This window comes from Palaemon carinicauda, chromosome 28 (genome assembly GCF_036898095.1).
Source record: "Palaemon carinicauda isolate YSFRI2023 chromosome 28, ASM3689809v2, whole genome shotgun sequence".
Taxonomy (NCBI): Eukaryota; Metazoa; Arthropoda; class Malacostraca; order Decapoda; family Palaemonidae; genus Palaemon; species Palaemon carinicauda.
The window spans coordinates 91,239,807-91,259,806 of record NC_090752.1 but is presented as its reverse complement, the minus strand read 5'-3'; positions in this window follow the sequence as shown (position 1 = coordinate 91,259,806).

Sequence of the window (20,000 nt, the reverse complement as noted above, 5' to 3'; positions counted from 1 at the left end):
GGCAAAGACAAGCAAAACTGAAGTCCAGAGAAGCTAAGCACTGGGGCCTGGAGTCAAAACGGGCAGATTCAGGAAATCAGCGCAGACGTCAATGGGAATTGGAATACTACGAATTCCTTGTAAAAAGTCGTCAGTACGCCCTCGATAATGCCTTCGTTTTTTATGACCATGGTGATTTTTGGTTACCGGTTTGGTTTGTTCCAAACTCCCCAATGGATACTTCCGAATATTTTGAACAACTCTCGCAGAAACAAAGTGTTAAATGTAAAACAGACTGCATATTTAACAAGCCTTACAGCTTTAGAAAGGATTTAGCGAAAGATGAAGAATGGGAAATAATTCAGAGGAAAAAGAAGGAGTATATCGAAAAATTGCGGAAGGATATTGCATTTGATAAACTGTGAAAAGCTAGGAAAGGGGTCGCAGCGAAGAGACCACTTTAGGAGGTTGTGGCCTCGAGTGTTTAGAGTGGTGAAGTTCAGAAGTTGTGCTTCTGAAGACTTGACGGGAGACGAACGACTGCTAGCAGAGAAGAAAATATGGCGCGAATATGTAGGAGGATTTGGATTCATTCATTGGATTCGTCGAAAGAAATTACGGATGGAGTTGAAGTGCGAGTTGTGTGCTCGCAAAATATGGGATGTCCTTCCCTTCCAACTGTGGAATATTCTACATAAACATCTGCCGGATGAAAAGTGACACAGCTACCACAACGACGGAGAGGGCTACAACAACAGAATTTGTGTCTACGAGGGGTGTGGGAGCTAAAAAGAGGTCAAAGAACTTGTAATGCAGGGGGTGGGGGCGCTAAAAAGAGGTCAAAGAACTTCTAATGCAAGGGGTGGGGGAGCTAAAAAAAGGTCAAAGAACTTCTAATGCAAGGGGTGTGGGAGCTAAAAAGAGGTCAAAGAACTTCCAATGCAAGGGGTGGGGGAGCTAAAAAGAGGTCAAAGAACTTCTAATGCAAGGGGTGGGGGAGCTAAAAAGAGGTCAAAGAACTTCTAATGCAAGGGGTGTGGGAACTAAAAGGAGGCCAAAGAACTTCTAATGCAAGGGGTGTGGGAGCTAAAAAGATGTCAAAGAACTTCTAATGCAAGGGGTGGGGAAGCTAAAAAGAGGTCAAAGAACTTCTAATGCAAGGGGTGTGGGAGCTAAAAAGAGGTCAAAGAACTTCTAATGCAAGGGGTGTGGGAGCTAAAAAGAGGTCAAAGAACTTCTAATGCAAGGGGTGTGTGAGCTAAATAGAGGTCAAAGAACTTCTAATGCAAGGGGTGGGGAAGCTAAAAAAAGGTCAAAGAACTTCTAATGTAAGGGGTCGGGGAGCTAAAAAGAGGACAAAGAACTCCTAATTCAAGGAGTGTGGGAGCTAAAAAGACGTCAAAGAACTTCTAATGCGAGGGCTCTGAGAGTTAAAAAGAGGTCAAAGAACTTCTAATGCAAGGGGTGTGGAAGCTAAAAGGAGGTCAAAGAACTTCTAGTGCAAGGGGTGGGGAAGCTAAAAAGAGGTCAAAAAACTTCTAATGCAAGGGCTGTGGGAGCTAAAAAGAGGTCGAAGAACTTCTAATGCAAGGGGTGGGGGAGCTAAAAAGAGGTCAAAGAACGTCTATTGCAAGGGGTGGGGAAGCTAAAAAGAGGTCAAAGAACTTCTAATGCAAGGGGTGTGGGAGCTAAAAAGAGGTCAAAGAACTTCTAATGCAAGGGGTGGGGGAGCTAAAAAGAGGTCAAAGAACGGCTATTGCAAGGGGTAGGGAAGCTAAAAAGAGGTCAAAGAACGGCTATTGCAAGGGGTGTGGGAGATAAAAAAAGGTCAAAGAACTTCTAATGCAAGGGGTGGGGGAGCTAAAAAAAAAAGGTAAAAGAACTTCTAATGCAAGGGGTGTGGGAGCTAAAAAGAGGTCAAAGAACTTCTAATGCAAGGGGTGGGGGTGCTAAAAAGAGGTCAAAGAACTTCTAATGCAAGGGGTGGGGGAGCTAAAAAAAGGTCAAAGAACTTCTAATGCAAGGGGTGTGGGAGCTAAAAAGAGGTAAAAAAACTTCCAATGCAAGGGGTGGGGGAGCTAAAAAGAGGTCAAAGAACTTCTAATGCAAGGGGTGGGGGAGCTAAAAAGAGGTCAAAGAACTTCTAATGCAAGGGGTGTGTGAGCTAAAAGGAGGCCAAAGAACTTCTAATGCAAGGGGTGTGGGAACTAAAAAGATGTCAAAAAACTTCTAATGCAAGGGGTGGGGAAGCTAAAAAGAGGTCAAAGAACTTCTAATGCAAGGGGTGTGGGAGCTAAAAAGAGGTCAAAGAACTACTAATGCAAGGGGTGTGGGAGCTAAAAAGAGGTCAAAAAACTTCTAATGCAAGGGGTGTGGGAGCTAAATAGAGGTCAAAGAACTTCTAATGCAAGGGGTGGGGAAGCTAAAAAAAGGTCAAAGAACTTCTAATGCAAGGGGTCGGGAAGCTAAAAAGAGGTCAAAGAACTCCTAATGCAAGGGGTGTGGGAGCTAAAAAGACGTCAAAGAACTTCTAATGCGAGGGCTGTGGGAGTTAAAAAGAGGTCAAAGAACTTCTAATGCAAGGGATGTGGGAGCTAAAAGGAGGTCGAAGAACTTCTAATGCAAGGGGTGGGGGAGCTAAAAAGAGGTCAAAGAACGTCTATTGCAAGGGGTGGGGAAGCTAAAAAGAGGTCAAAGAACTTCTACTGCAAGGGGTGTGGGAGCTAAAAAGAGGTCAAAGAACTTCTAATGCAAGGGTAGGGGGAGCTAAAAAGAGGTCAAAGAGCGGCTATTGCAAGGGGTAGGGAAGCTAAAAAGAGGTTAAAGAACTTCTAATGCAAGGGGTGTGGGAGCTAAAAAGAGGTCAAAGAACTTCTAATGCAAGGGGTAGGGAAGCTAAAAAGAGGTCAAAGAACTTCTAATGCAAGGGGTGTGGGAGCTAAAAATAGGTCAAAGAACTTCTAGTGCAAGGGGTGGGGAAACTAAAAAGAGGTCAAAGAACTTCTAATGCAAGGGGTGGGGAGCTAAAAAGAGGTCAAAGAAATTCTAATGCAAGGGGTGGGGGAGCTAAAAAGAGGTCAAAGAACGTTTATTGCAAGGGGTGGGGAAGCTAAAAAGAGGTCAAAGAACTTCTAATGCAAGGGGTGTGGGAGCTAAAAAGAGGTCAAAGAACTTCTAATGCAAGGGGTGTGGGAGCTAAAAAGAGGTCAAAGAACGTCTATTGCAAGGGGTAGGGAAGCTAAAAAGAGGTCAAAAAATTTCTAATGCAAGGGGTGTGGGAGCTAAAAAGAGGTCAAAGAACTTCTAATGCAAAGGGTAGGGAAGCTAAAAAGAGGTCAATGAACTTCTAATGCAAGGGATGGGGGAGCTGAAAAGAGGTCAAAGAACTTCTAATGCAAGGGGTGTGGGAGCTATAAAGCGGTCAAAAAACTTCTAATGCAAGGGGTAGGGAAGCTAAAAAGAGGTCAAAGAACTTCTAATGCAAAAGGTGGGGAAGCTAAAAAGAGGTCAAAGAACTTCTAATGCAAGGGGTGGGGAAGCTAAAAAGAGGTCAAAGAACTTCTAATGCAAGGGGTCGGGAAGCTAAAAAGAGGTCAAAGAACTTCTAATGCAAGGGCTGTGAGAGTTAAAAAGAGGTCAAAGAACTTCTAATGCAAGGGGTGTGGGAGCTAAAACGAGGTCAAAGAACTTCTAATGCAAGGGGTGGGAAAGCTAAAAAGAGGTCAAAGAACTTCTAATGCAAGGGGTGTGAGAGCTAAAAAGAGGTCAAAGAACTTCTAACGCAAGGGGTGGGGGAGCTAAAAAGAGGTCAAAGAACGTCTATTGCAAGGGGTGGGAGAGCTAAAAAGAGGTCAAAGAACGTCTATTGCAAGGGGTGGGGGAGCTAAAAAGAGGTCAAAGAACTTCTAATGCAAGGGGTGGGGGAGCTAAAAAGAGGTTAAAGAACTTCTAATGCAAGGGGTAGGGAAGCTAAAAAGAGGTCAAAGAACTTCGAATGCAAGGGGTAGAGAAGCTAAAATGAGGTCAAAGTACTACTAATGCAAGGGGTGTGGTAGCTAAAAAGAGGCCAAAGAACTTCTAATGCAAGGAGTGTGGGAGCTAAAAAGAGGTCAAAGAACTTCTAATGCAAGGGGTGGGGGAGCTAAAAAGAGGTAAAAAAACTTCTAATGCAAGGGGTGGGGGAGCTAAAAAGAGGTCAAAGAACGTCTATTGCAAGGGGTGGGGGAGCTAAAAAGAGGTCAAAGAACTTCTAATGCAAGGGGTGTGGGAGCTAAAAAGAGGTCAAAGAACTTCTAATACAAGGGGTAGGGAAGCTAAAAAGAGGTCAAAGAACTTCTAATGCAAGGGGTAGGGAAGCTAAAAAGAGGTCAAAGAACTTCTATTGCAAGGGGTGTGGGAGCTGAAAAGAGGTCAAAGAACTTCTAATGCAAAGGGTATGGGAGCTAAAAAGAGGTAAAAAAACTTCTAATGCAAGGGGTCGGGAAGCTAAATAGAGGTCAAAGAACTTCTAATGCAAGGGGTGTGGGAGCTAAAAAGACGTCAAAGAACTTCTACTGCAAGGGGTGTGGGAGCTAAAAAGAGGTCAAAGTACTTCTAATGCAAGGGGTGTGGTAGCTAAAAAGAGGCCAAAGAACTTCTAATGCAAGGGGTGTGGGAGCTAAAAAGAGGTCAAAGAACTTCTAATGCAAGGGGTGGGGGAGCTAAAAAAAGGTAAAAAAACTTCTAATGCAAGGGGTGGGGGAGCTAAAAAGAGGTCAAAGAACGTCTATTGCAAGGGGTGGGGGAGCTAAAAAGTGGTCAAAGAACTTCTAATGCAAGGGGTGTGGGAGCTAAAAAGAGGTCAAAGAACTTCTAATACAAGGGGTAGGGAAGCTAAAAAGAGGTCAAAGAACTTCTAATGCAAGGGGTAGGTAAGCTAAAAAGAGGTCAAAGAACTTCTATTGCAAGGGGTGTGGGAGCTGAAAAGATTTCAAAGAACTTCTAATGCAAGGGGTATGGGAGCTAAAAAGAGGTAAAAAAAACTTCTAATGAAAGGGGTCGGGAAGCTAAATAGAGGTCAAAGAACTTCTAATGCAAGGGGTGTGGGAGCTAAAAAGACGTCAAAGAACTTCTACTGCAAGGGGTGTGGGAGCTAAAAAGAGGTCAAAGAACTTCAAATGCAAGCGGTGGGGGAGCTAAAAAGAGGTCAAAGAACGTCTATTGCAAGGGGTAGGGAAGCTAAAAAGAGGTTAAAGAACTTCTAATGCAAGGGGTGTGGGAGCTAAAAAGAGGTCAAAGAACTTCTAATGCAAGGGGTAGGGAAGCTAAAAAGAGGTCAAAGCACTTCTAATGCAAGGGGTGGGGGAGCTGAAAAGAAGTCAAAGAACTTCTAATGCAAGGGGTGTGGGAGCTATAAAGCGGTCAAAGAACTTCTAATGCAAGGGGTAGGGAAGCTAAAAAGAGGTCAAAGAACTTCTAATGCAAGGGGTGGGGAGGCTAAAAAGAGGTCAAAGAACTTCTAATGGAAGGGGTCGGGAAGCTAAAAAGAGGTCAAAGAACTTCTAATGCAAGGGGTGTGGGAGCTAAAAAGAGGTCAAAAAACTTCTAATGCAAGGGCTGTGGGAGTTAAAAAGAGGTCAAAGAACTTCTAATGCAAGGGGTGGGGAAGCTAAAAAGAGGTCAAAGAACTTCTAATGCAAGGGGTGTGGGAGCTAAAAAGAGGTCAAAGAACTTCTAACGCAAGAGGTGGGGGAGCTAAAAAGAGGTCAAAGAACGTCTATTGCAAGGGGTGGGGGAGCTAAAAAGAGGTCAAAGAACGTCTATTGCAAGGGGTGGGGGAGCTAAAAAGAGGTCAAAGAACTTCTAATGCAAGGGGTGGGGAAGCTAAAAAGAGGTCAAAGAACTTCTAATGCAAGGGGTAGGGAAGCTAAAAAGAGGTCAAAGAACTTCTAATGCAAGGGGTAGGGAAGCTAAAAAGAGGTCAAAGAACTTCTAATGCAAGGGGTGTGGGAGCTAAAAAGAGGCCAAAGAACTTCTAATGCAAGGGGTGTGGGAGCTAAAAAGAGGTCAAAGAACTTCTAATGCAAGGGGTAGGGAAGCTAAAAAGAGGTCAAAGAACTTCTAATGCAATGGGTGTGGGACCTAAAAAGAGGTCAAAAAACTTCTAATGCAAGGGGTAGGGAAGCTAAAAAGAGGTCAAAGAACTTCTAATGCAAGGGGTGTGGGAGCTAAAAGGAGGTCAAAGAACTTCTAATGCAAGGGGTGTGGGAGCTAAAAAGAGGTCAAAGAACTTCTAATGCAAGGGGTGGGGGAGCTAAAAAGAGGTCAAAGAACTTCTAATGCAAGGGCTGTGGGAGTTAAAAAGAGGTCAAAGAACTTCTAATGCAAGGGGTGTGGGAGCTAAAACGAGGTCAAAGAACTTCTAACGCAAGGGGTGGGGGAGCTAAAAAGAGGTCAAAGAATGTCTATTGCAAGGGGTGGGGGAGCAAAAAAGAGGTCAAAGAACGTCTATGGCAGGGGGTGCGGGAGCTAAAAAGAGGTCAAAGAACTTCTAATGCAAGGGATAGGGGAGCTAAAAAGAGGTCAAAGAACTTCTAATGCAAGGGGTGGGGAAGCTAAAAAGAGGTCAAGAACTTCTAATGCAAGGGGTAGGGAAGCTAAAAAGAGGTCAAAGAACTTCTAATGCAAGGGGTGTGGGAGCTAAAAAGAGGTCAAAGAACTTCTAATGCAAGGGGTGTGGGAGCTAAAAAGAGGTCAAAGAACTTCTAATGCAAGGGGTGTGGGAGCTAAAAAGAGGTCAAAGAACTTCTAATGCAAGGGGTAGGGAAGCTAAAAAGAGGTCAAAGAACTTCTAATGCAAGGGGTGTGGGAGCTAAAAAGAGGTAAAAAAAACTTCTAATGCAAGGGGTAGGGAAGCTAAAAAGAGGTCAAAGAACTTCTAATGCAAGGGGTGTGGGAGCTAAAAGGAGGTCAAAGAACTTCTAATGCAAGGGGTGGGGAAGCTAAAAAAAGAGGTCAAAGAACTTCTAATGCAAGGGGTGTGGGAGCTAAAAAGAGGTTAAAGAACTCCTAATGCAAGGGGTGGGGGAGCTAAAAAGAGGTAAAAAAACTTCTAATGCAAGGGGTGGGGGAGCTAAAAAGAGGTCAAAGAACTTCTAATGCAAGGGGTGGGGGAGCTAAAAAGAGGTCAAAGAATGTCTATTGCAAGGGGTGGGGGAGCTAAAAAGAGGTCAAAGAACTTCTAATGCATGGGGTGTGGGAGCTAAAAACAGGTCAAAGAACTTCTAATGCAAGGGGTAGGGAAGCTAAAACGAGGTCAAAGAACTTCTGATGCAAGGGTTAGGGAAGCTAAAAAGAGGTCAAAGAACTTCTAATGCAAGGGGTGTGGGAGCTAAAAAGAGGTCAAAGAACTTCTAATGCAAGGGGTGTGGGAGCTCAAAAGAAATCAAAGAACTTCTAATGCAAGGGGTGGTGGAGCTAAAAAGAGGTCAAAGAACTTCTAATGCAAGGGGTGGGGGAGCTAAAAAGAGGTCAAAGAACTTCTAATTCAAGGGGTGTGGGAGCTAAAAAAGAGGTCAAAAAACTTCCAATGCAAGGGGTAGGGAAGCTAAAAAGAGGTCAAAGAACTTCTAATGCAAGTGGTGGGGGAGGTAAAAGAACTTCTAATGCAAGGGGTGGGGGAGCTAAAAATAGGTCAAAGAACTTCTAATGCAAGGGGTGGGGGAGCTAAAAAGAGGTAAAAGAACTTCTAATGCAAGGGGTGGGGGAGCTAAAAAGAGGTCAAAGAACTTCTAATGCAAGGGGTGGGGAAGCTAAAAAGAGGTCAAAGAACCTCCAATGCAAGAGGTGGGGGATAGATGTTGCCAGCAAGGCTTTGGGGAAGGCGCAGCGGCGTTTGTGTTCTTTCTGACGCGTAAACTTAATTAAATACAAGTAAAAACAGGCCATTAAATACGTATTATAAATACTAAACTCTTTCTTCTCTTGACAGCACAAATGAAATCTTACAAGTTCCAACATGTAACTAAGTGCTCCCGAAAAACGAGTCAACGTTTTACTTATGCTTGTAGGATATCCTCGCAAGTATAAGGTAGAAGTACAAGGTAATTCTTTGAAGCAAAAGGTAGAAGTATAAGCAAATCTTTCTTTCCATATTCATAATGATTACCTTATGCTTACAAGGATATCCTTCAGTTTTATGAATACCTCCCAATATCCGTCAACATAACGATATCCTTAATGTGTTAGTCTGAAGGCTCACTAGGATTAATTATAATTTTTTTCTTCATCTTACATGCTGTAAAAGTATTAATCAAGAGCCTAAACGGGTCCCGAATAGAAGTTTTTTTAACTTTCTCAACAAAACTGTATGTACCAGGACCATTTTCGATAATTTCTATGATTCCACCCGGTGCTTCAAAACTAATCTCATGTGACGCCATGTTCGGTTTTGCGTCAAAAACCGATGATTTCAAGCCACTTGGATGCATACAACTAAATGATGTACAATACACTGTTAAAAATAAGCCGTAAAAGAAACGGTAAAAGTCCTACAATAAAATGGTTTCAGGCATTTGCCGTTTTAAAAACGGATATATTGACGTAAACGATTGGTATTGCTGTCACCAATCCGTAAACGACAATAACAAAGTAGGGTAAAATTACGATCGCCTGTATTTCACTGAAATACGACTGAGAACAGTATATTTTTACAGAGAATTTCCGATTAAAATTATGGTATTTTTAAAGTGTATAATAATAATAATAATAATAATAATAATAATAATAATAATAAAAATAATAATAATCGTTTATATAGACATAATAATGATGGAAAGAATATAGACTTAAAAACCGAAATTTTTTGTTTAAATTTTGACCAAAAAAAAAAACGTAAATCTTTTAACTTTTGACATTCTCCTTTTCACGTGAATTACAGAAACTCAGTTTCCAATGAGGGAATTAATGAATAAAATCAAAGTTTAAATGCGCAGTTTCAACATACGTATACAAAATGAACTTACGCATAAACGAACACATTTAGGTCTTTAATGAGAATGGAATGGGTAAAATAGAAAGCAGAATAGAGGGAATGAATAATTCAAATGTCTCTTGAGGAGAAAACCTTACCTTAACTTCAGCGACGCTCTTATCAGATCTGCGAATCTTCATTTCCCAATGCAGGAAGAATTGTCCCTGGTAAAGAGTTCAAATGAGCCACTGCAGTATGTTTTTGACGTTGCCCACAGTTCTGTGAAAGAGAAAGAACAGATAGATCAGATATGAATCAACCATGATTTTACATTATTCATTATCAATATTTACAGTTTTATAGCTGTCAGGCAATCAACTACATCTATCTCACAGTACAAAAAAAAAGTTATCTATGTAATAAATTTATTCATTTATATTTTTTTCTATTCCACAACAACAATAAATGTAACCGTTTCTATGATTATGATTATTATTATTATTATTATTATTACTTTCTAAGCTACAACCCTAGTTGGAAAAGCAGAAGTCTTTTTATAAGCCCAGGGGCTCCAGCAAGAAAAATAGCCCAGTGAGGAAAGGTAAAAAGGAAAAATAAAATATCTTAGGAACAGCAACACTAAAATAAATATTTCACATATAAACTATAAAAACTTTTAATAAAACAAGAAGAAGAGAGATTATATATAATAAGTGTTCCCGAGCGTACCCTCAAGCAAGAGAACTCTAACCCACGAAAGTGGAAGACCATGGTACAGAGGGTATGGTACTACCCAAGAATAGAGATAAATTGTTTGATTTTGGAGTGTCCTTCTCCTAGAAGAGCTCCTTACCACGGCTAAAGAGTCCCTTCTATCATTACCAAGAGGAAAGTAGCTACTGAACAATTACAGTGCAGTAATTAACCTTTTGGGTGAAGAATTGTTTGTTAATCTCAGCGTTGTCAGGTGTATGAGGACAGAGTATAATCTGTAAAGAATAGGTACAATAAAGGTCTCAGACATGTCTCACACGCTGGCCACTGCGGATTGGTGGCGGTGGTAGACTTTTGATTTGATCGTTCGCAGGAAACCAACCTAGTATGGGCGGCCCTCACTAGTACACCTTTGCTCATCATGGCGGTACACAAACTTTTCCACCACGTTGAGGTATCCCCACTCATGTTAATCTAAATATATTTATATTTGAAGCTCCACTGCATAATCAATACTTTAAAAATACCTTGAATGTAAAAACACAAATATTCTAACAGAGAATATAGCCTTAAATACTATCATACAAATATCTTTAAAGAGATGGGTTCCGGTAGGCACAGTACTTAACCAATAAACACTAAATACTAATTACCTTTCAATGAGGAAATTTACCGTTTCAGTAAATTTACGAGGTTCAGGTCAGCATTAAATGGAAATCATTCAATTTTTACAAATAAAATGTAAATATAATTTTTTCCCTTTTCCTCTTTTGAGGATTTTTCATTTTTATTTACAACGTTTTGATCTGTAAGCTAAAATAATCCGAAGTATCTAATAATTTTAAGTCATCAAAACTTCGTGTATATGAAGACAAAGTTAAAAAAAAAAATTCCTAAAAATAACGAAATAAAACTCGCCTCACATACGCTTGGATACCTGTAAAACACATTGTCTTTTATAAAATAGGAATTATGGATCGCTTATATAATATTAATTCTTGGATTGTATATCCTTTTATATAATAGGATTTCTGGGATTATCGGTCTTTCATATAATAGGAATTATGGATTTTTATATAATAGGAAATCTCGGATTATCGATCTTTTATATAAGGAATTTTGGGATTATGGATCTTATGTAAAATTGGAATTATGGATCTTTTATATAATAGGAATTCCGGGATTGTGGATCTTTTATTTAAAAGGAATTATGAGATTATCGATCTTTCGTATAATATGAATAATGGATCTGTTATATAATAGGAATTCTAGGATTAAGGATCTTTTATGTAATAGGAATTCTGGGATTGTGGATCTTTTATTTAATAGGAATTATGAGATTATCGATCTTTCGTATAATATGAATAATGGATCTGTTATATAATAGGAATTCTAGGATTATGGATCTTTTATATAATAGGAATTCTGGGATTATGGATCTTTTATATAATAGGAATTCTGGGATTATGGATCTTTTATATAATAGGAATTCTGGGATTATGGATCTTTTATATAATAGGAATTCTGGGATTATGGATCTTTTATATAATAGGAATTCTGGGATTATGGATCTTTTATATAATGGGAATTTTGGGATTATCGATCTTTTGTATAATAGGAATAATGGATCTGTTATATAATACGAATTCTGGGATTACGGATCTTTTATATAAGGAATTTTGGGATTATGGATCTTATGTAATACTGGAATCATGGATCTTTTATGTAATAGGAATTCTGGGATTGTGGATCTTTTATATAATAGGAATTATGGGATTATCGATCTTTTGTATAATAGAAATAATGGATCTGTTATATAATAGGAATTCTGGGATTGTGGATCTTTTATATAATTGGAATGATGGGTTTATCGACCTTTTAAATAAGGAATTCTGGGATTATGGATCTTATGTATAATAGGACTTATGGATCTTTTAAATAATAGGAATTCTGGTATTGTACATCTTTTATATAATAGGAATTCTGGTATTGTACATCTTTTATATAATAGGAATTATGGATCTTTTCTATAATTGGAATTATGACTATAGATTCCAAAACAATCACATGGTAGAGACACCAATTAAGTATGACTCATTAGATAAATGATCATTACCATAAACTTGGAAGTAAAGTGCACTGTGATATTCAAAGTTTACAGAGAACTGATATATCTTACACTTGAGAATTAAGAATCATTGGTCTGGGAACACGGAACAAAGTGGACCTTCTAAATCTGTGTTGTCAAGTCTGAGATACGTCTATATTATCTCTAGGCCTCTTGGTATTTACTTATATTTCCTTCTTCTCGTATAACTTATGATAGATGCATGTGGGCCAGGGCTGGGGCCAGGGTGGTCATTCACACGAGAGGTAGAGTCGGAGGCTATTAGCTGCACTGACGGCAGTCTTAAATTTGAATCTTTTATATATACAGTATATATATATATATATATATATATATATATATATATATATATATATATATATATACATATACATATATAGATACAGAGAGTTCTGCGTTATTATGGAGTTCTTCTTAAATATTTAAATTTGATTAAGTTTGTTCATGATCAAAGCAACTACAATGTTGTTGTTAGTAGAGTCCTATTAAACGAATTTCCAGTGAACAGTAGTACTCGAAGGGAAAGCGTTGTCACCTATGTTGTTTATCCTCCTAACGGATTTTGTAATATATATATATATATATATATATATATATATATATATATATATATATATATATATATATATACTGTATATATACATATACATATATTTACATACACATAGGAAGTAGGTTGGCCAGGGCACCAGCCACCCGTTGAGATACTACCACTAGAGAGTTATAGCATGTTTTGACTGGCCAGACTGTACTATATTGGAACCTTCACTCTGGTCACGGTTCACTTTCCCTTTGCTTACACATACACAGAATAGTCTGGCCTATTCTTTACATATTCTCCTCTGTCCTCATACACCTGACAACACTGAGATTAAATGACAATTCTTCTTCACCCAAGGGGTTACTGCACTGTATTTGTTCTGTGGCCACCTTCCTCTTGCTAAGGGTAGAAGAGACTCTTTAGCTGTGGTAAGCAGCTCTTCTAGGAGAAGGATGCTCCAAAATCAAACCACTGTTCTCTAGTCTTGGGTAGCGCCATAGTCTCTGTACCATGGTCTTCCACTGTCTTGGGTTAGAGTTCTCTTGCTTAAGGGTACACTCAGGCACACTATTCTATCTTATTTCTCTTCCTCTTATCTTGTTAAAGTTTACATAGGAGATATTTATATAGGAGATATTTATTTTGATATTACTCTTTTTAAAATATTTTATTTTTCCTTTTCCCTTTCCTGACTGGGCTATTCTCGCAGCTGGAGCCCCTGGGCTTATAGCATCCTGCTGTCCAAACTAGGGTTGTAGCTTAGCAAGTAATAATAATAATAATAATAATAATAATATACATATATATACATATATATATATATATATATATATATATATATATATATATATATATATATCCTAAATATATCCTAAATATTGGTCTTTTAAGTCTTTTCCTCACTGAAAATATCGTTAGACCTAAATCTATTCTTAGGCTTCTGCTCCAATTCCTCCCACACTGGCAGTCGGGGTCTCTCTCTTTCTCTTCAAATTCTGGAGAAATATTTTATGAATATAATGATCTGAATCAAAAGAATGCATGCGAATTAATGACGCAAAAAATAAGATTTTTATTTTACAAAATAAAAAGGTTCATGGTTCATCGATATTTCCTCATTATCTCTGTATTTTTCATTATTTTATCCTTTTTTTATATAAAAGATCTCATTAGGGAGTACGGATGGCAGTAAAAGTCCTAATATTTTCTCCCATTTGGGTCCATGATGGTTATTTCTGTTAAAAGTTATTTATCGCCATATTAAAAAGGTACTATGGAAATGAAGAGTTGATTAGTTGATAAAAATAACCTTCTCCCTGGATATTTACAATACCCGTATTCTACGAAGATTTAACTATCGTTCTATTAAAATCAAGAACTATTAGTTTAATATAATTTATAAAAAAACAAGATTCTAAATTAAACAGCACTTTCCTAAAAATGAACAATTTACAAGTTTCTAAATTTCGCATAAAATAATCAAAGAAAAAATATTACCTTATTACCTATAAGGGATATATTAGATTTCAAAAACATCCATTATTAAATTGATGCCTCTATAATATGTTCTAATTGCTTGACTCTGAAATTAATTACGCAGTACAATTACAATGATGAGGTGATGATCGAGTGTAATACACTAGAAATTCTTAAGGAATAAAATATAGCATGGCATACAGTATATATATATATATATATATATATATATATATATATATATATATATATATATATGTACATATATATATATATATATATATATGTACATATATATATATATATATATATATATATATATACACACATAGATGGAGATGGTTTGGGCATGGTCTTCGCACTCCCCAAGAGAGATTAGTTCACTAAACGTTCATTTGGGCTCCACAAGGCACTAGACGAGTTGGAAGACCCAGGCTTACACGGCTGAGGACTACGAAGCGCGACGTAGGAGATGATGAATAGAGAAGTATTCAATCAAAAGCTCAAGATAGAGACGACTGGCGAAATCTAACCGAGGCCCTTTGCGTCAATAGACGTAGGACTAGATGATGATGATGATATTTATATATATATATATATATATATATATATATATATATATATATATATATATATATATATATATATATATATATATATATATATATATATATTATACAGAACACTCCCGCTATACATGAAAACCTGCTTACAAACCATTTGATAAATTTTCCAGTAACTAAAATCCAAAGTCGCATCTAAATATTTTGTTAAATACTTTCCTTCATGCAAGACATTCTCCTTATGCTCTGTCACTTAGGCCAGACCTTAAATATTTCTACCTTCAAATAAATACAATTACAACTAAATTCCACATAACGAATAAAATCAATCCAACAGGCTTAAAATGTTTTTACCTTCTGACACAGTTGTTAATATTATTATTATTATTATCATTATCATTATTATTATTATTATTATTATTATTATTATTATTATTATTATTATTATTATTATTAGTAGTAGTAGTAGTAGTAGTAGTAGTAGTAGTAGTAGTAGCAAAAGAAGGCGAATTACCAGACCAATGAGTCCCGCTCGACTCTAATCAATCCTTCAATCAGACATATATATTATATATATATATATATATATATATATATATATATATATATATATATATATATTTATCTATACCGTATAGGCACACTTGTTCTTTATTATATATATATATAAATATATATATATATATAAATATATATATATATATATATATATATATATATATATATATATATATATGTATAAAATAACCCTTCCTCACAGGTTCTGGGTAGAAGTAAAGTCAACTTTTGCATAATGATCCAGAAAATGTATATGTAAATGGAAGAGACCGAATAGCCAAACGTTTGGCAATGCCGTTCGGTGTGCCAGGAGGAAGATATATATATATATATTTATCTATACCGTATAGGCACACTTGTTCTTTATTATATATATATATATATATATATATATATATATATATATATATATATATACATACATATATATACATATATATATATATATATATATATATATATATATATATATATATATATATATATATACTGTATATCGGGATGATCCTACTGGAATTAGTATGGACCGGCAGAGGTCACCTGCCTTAGTTAGATAAACACTGGGCATCCCATGGAACTGGATCTCCGGTGATGAATCTAACCAATGAATCCTCGACTTAGAGGCCCTTAGAGTCAGTAGGAGTAAGAGGAGATAATGATGATGATGATGATATGTATATGTATAAGAAGAATAATTATAATAAATTTAAGGAATTTATGTGGCTGTCTTTAATCCAGTTAGAAGGCACAGTTTATGAAAACTATAACTCGATAAAGATATCATGCCATTGAAAACGCTTTACCAATCGTAATTGCTTAAATACATTTAAACAAACCTTCCATAATTTGTATGATACAATTATAAATAAAAAACGATGTTATTAAGTTCTAGTATTCAAAAAACATTTTTAAAACTACCCTTTTTTCCTTTCTTTGGTATTTACCATTTCAACTGCCAAATCGTGGATGAACCAACTATGCAGAAAACTTTCTCAATATTATCCACTTCATACCTATGTATTTCTTTCATTTTAAATTATAGCAAAGTTTACTTTATAAAGAGGAACGTACGAAGGAATTTTATAGTTAATATTTCGTCAAAGCTCAGGCCGGATAAAAGAGGTAGGATTTAACCAGGCTTAATTAACTTATTTTACAAATAAAAACATAATTATCTATACAGTAATATTTATTTATATGGTGACAGCAGCAGCAAGTCGTAATGCTACTAAACTCTTAAATATAATAGTAGTTACAATTTGCAATAACAAAAGAATCCGAGCGATTTGAGAGAGAGAGAGAGAGAGAGAGAGAGAGAGAGAGAGAGAGAGAGAGAGAGAGAGAGAGAAGAGTCTGATGCTCATTTTTTCTCTTTTGGCATTACAGTCATGCTTTTCATCATACTAAAGTCACCAGCACACCTCGCTGAGCACATACTCATCAAAGTGAATTATGTTGGCCAGCAGCAATAAAAACTATTATTTTTCCCCAAAAACATTGCCATATGTAGATAAGCTGTTATCAGAATCTCAAGACAACAGAGGGAAGGAATAAAAAGTTTGGAAGAGGTAAATGAAGAAGTTAAAATTAAACATAGTAAAATATCAGAATGCCAAATGAGTTATTGCAACAGAAGTTATGGTTGTTGGTGATTGGCGTGGTTATTATACTAATATGTTTAAAAGTTTAATGACCGCTCATGAATGGCAGAGGCAAGGGACAGTGTCATTCCTTAGCTGGCAGGACAATGCCCTACAGACTAGCCATATACACACATGATCAGCGCTAGGACCAGGGAGGGCCAGACAATGGCTGGTGTTGACTCAGCAGACAGACCTATAGACTCCCCCAAACCTCCCATCGTTAGCTCACAAGGATGGTGAGGTTGACACACTACAAGAAAGAGTTTGGGCGGGACTCGATCTCCCGTCCAACAGAATGCCAGGCAGGGACGTTTCCAGTAGGCCACCACAACCCAGAACAAGTGGTTCACGTAACATGCCTTGCGTATAAAATTCATTACCTTTAGGACAATAATTTCTTCTTTTTCTATTACTATCTCGGCTTAGAGGAAATGACTGCACGTTTCATGTCAAATTTGCTTCATGCTTTTATCATGTCAATTAAATTTTATTGCCAAATATATAAAGTTAACCTTTCATTACACGCTATCGGAGAGCGGTTGAAGGTTTCATTTAATATTTAGTCAGCCCTTCTATTATCACAATTAAACTTCTTGTGAGTTTGTCTTTTTTTTTCCATATTCATGCAGAACAACCTTCCATGCGGGGAGCTAAGCCGTCTTTACTGCCTACAATATTACCTTCAGTAACCTTGCGGAATCTTATTCAATAGGATTGCATTTATGAAAATGGGATTTATTACAGGCGTTGGGGCCTGTGAGGCAATTCAACAACCGAGTGAAACTGAAGGAAAAGTTAGAATAAATGGGACAGCAAGAAGAAAGAAAGTTAGCAGGGACGAGGTAAAGTACAAGGACGAAGCCACGCTACAAGAATAAAAATTTAAGATAGACTTATTGTTACCGGTGAGAACACTCAGCGACGATGTGAGACTAGGGCGAAGAACAAGTTAAGATGCCGGAAAGGTAGAGGGAACAAAGGGAAAGTAGAAGGCTAAAAAGTAGATGCAGCTAAGGCTTCGTCCACACGGACGACCTTTGCTCGACGAACTTTCTTTCAAGTGACGTCAGAAGCGTAGAAGCAGCGAGCAAAGTTCGGTATAGGTTTTTTCGTAAGACTATTATTATTATTATTATTATTATTATTATTATTATTATTATTACTTGCAAAGCTACAACCCAATAGAAAAAATACCTCAGTGAGAACAGGAAACAAGAAAAAATGTAACATTTTAAGAGCAGTAACAACATTAAAATAAATATTTCCTACTGAAGTAACGAGAGTTGTGCTCGTTGGTGGTTAAAGACTTGGGAGATGTCATTGCCTGACGTACGAAGTTATGTTTCTCACCAATGCCAAAGATATACAATTTTTTTCTAATACTCCACTTCAAATTTAAAACACGTCAGAGTTTTATTGGTCACGTAAGGCAACTTTAAACTTTACAGTTGTATAAACAGAAACCTTTCAGCCTTTGGGATGTGAGGACTGATGCTTATCGAGATGGTGATGTAATTTTCTTTACGGTCTGCCAATGCAACAGTCCGTGTCCCAACATTATATTGGCGCAATCTACAATGAATGAAGAGTTGCAACAATTTCTAAAATAACTCGGGCCACTAATCTTAATAATGTTACTGAAGATGAGGTGAAGTGAAAACTAGCTCTTTCCCGCAGATAACATAAACGTTACAGGCGAGAAATGCAGCAAATTTGCAAGTCAAAGAGATCTCTTTACTTAAGCAATCATAAATGTGTGTGCAAGTTTCGAATATAATCTTACACAAACTGCTCGGAAATCCTTGTTGTAATGAGTATTGAAGTTCTGTATAATTATATCCTGCTTGGTGATTGTAGGTTCCAGTTTCAAGACAACATTGTAAAAGATATTTGGATACATTCTCCAGTAATTTATGAAATCTAGTTCCAAGTCACTTTATAACTCCTGTAGTATTATAAAATTCACAACTTTCCAAATTACGTCTCCCTTGCAAACACTTTACTTTACTTTGACGGGTTCTTTTCCGGTCCCATACAGCAGGGGAACTCCACTCTCTACATGACATCCACTGTCCTTGTTCTTTCAGAGTATTTTATGTTTCATATCACGTATTGTTCATTTACTGTTAAATCGTCACTGTTATACGACTCATGATATAAGAGAGTCTTCTTTTTTTCTTCTAGCGCACAGAGCAATAACAATACACAAGAGAATTCTCGGTTTTTGTGTACGAATGTTCATTTTTTTGTTACCCCTACAACAATCACTCTTGCTGCCGTCACCAGCCTCTCGCTGCTCACGTGTCATCGTTTGGACGCCACCAAGAAGACCTTTACCGAACTTTGTTCGCTAAAAAACAAAGTTCGCCGAACGATGTTCAGTCGTGTGGACGGAGCCCGAGAGAGAGAGAGAGAGAGAGAGAGAGAGAGAGAGAGAGAGAGAGAGAGAGAGAGAGTGAGTTGTCACGGTAATGGATCACAGTATCAGTGGCAATGAATATTTGCGCCAATTTTGATAGGAATTGCACAACAAAATATTAACTAGTGTACGCGACCCATCAAAAATTATTTGCTAAATATTTACATAGATTTGTACACACACACACACCCTCTCACCAGGGTATGACAACTCTCTCTCCCTCCTCCCCGTGGGACGGGGAGAGCTCACCGTGATCGTGTGTGTGTGTGTGTGTGTGTGTGTGTGTGCATATATATATATATATATATATATATATATATATATATATATATATATATATATATATATATATATATATATAGTGAGACACTTGCTCAATATCATATAAGGGAGATGACTCGGTTTTGCACGATAGTTCATTTTCACAGACATGTTACTTAGTGAATCATATTTCACAATAAATAATCTTTGGTGCAGTGTAATCAAGGTAAGTCTTTGGCTTCACTTCATTTAATTTCGATATCAACTTCAATCAGGAAATTTCCTTAGCAAACTAAATGTAAAGTCAACAAAGCTTCGGACCCCTTGAAGATATTCTAATGTTATTGACAGTACAAACAAAATCTGCTCAATTATCGTTGACAGCAAAGGAAAAATATAGGCTTTTATACTAAAGTACACACTTTTGAGTTTTCTCTCAATAAGTAGGTTGTAGGAAGTTCCTACTTCTGTTTAAGTAGATTTTTTTCTGTTCCTTGTTCAGTTTCACCCTTTCCTTGATGCAACATCGTCTCACATCAAAGAGTTTTGCCCTTGACTTTGTTCATTTCCCCACACTGTGTTTGGCCATAGGTTTTGTTCTCATTTCTCATGAATTATAATCCGTACCTTTGTTCTTGTTCCGCATTCAGTCTCACACTGGAATTTATTCTAGTTCTTCATGGGATTTTTCCAAGCCTTTTTTTTGTTACTGAAATACTTTGACACAGTCCTTACGTCCAAGGCTTTTTCCTACTGTATTTAAGTCTT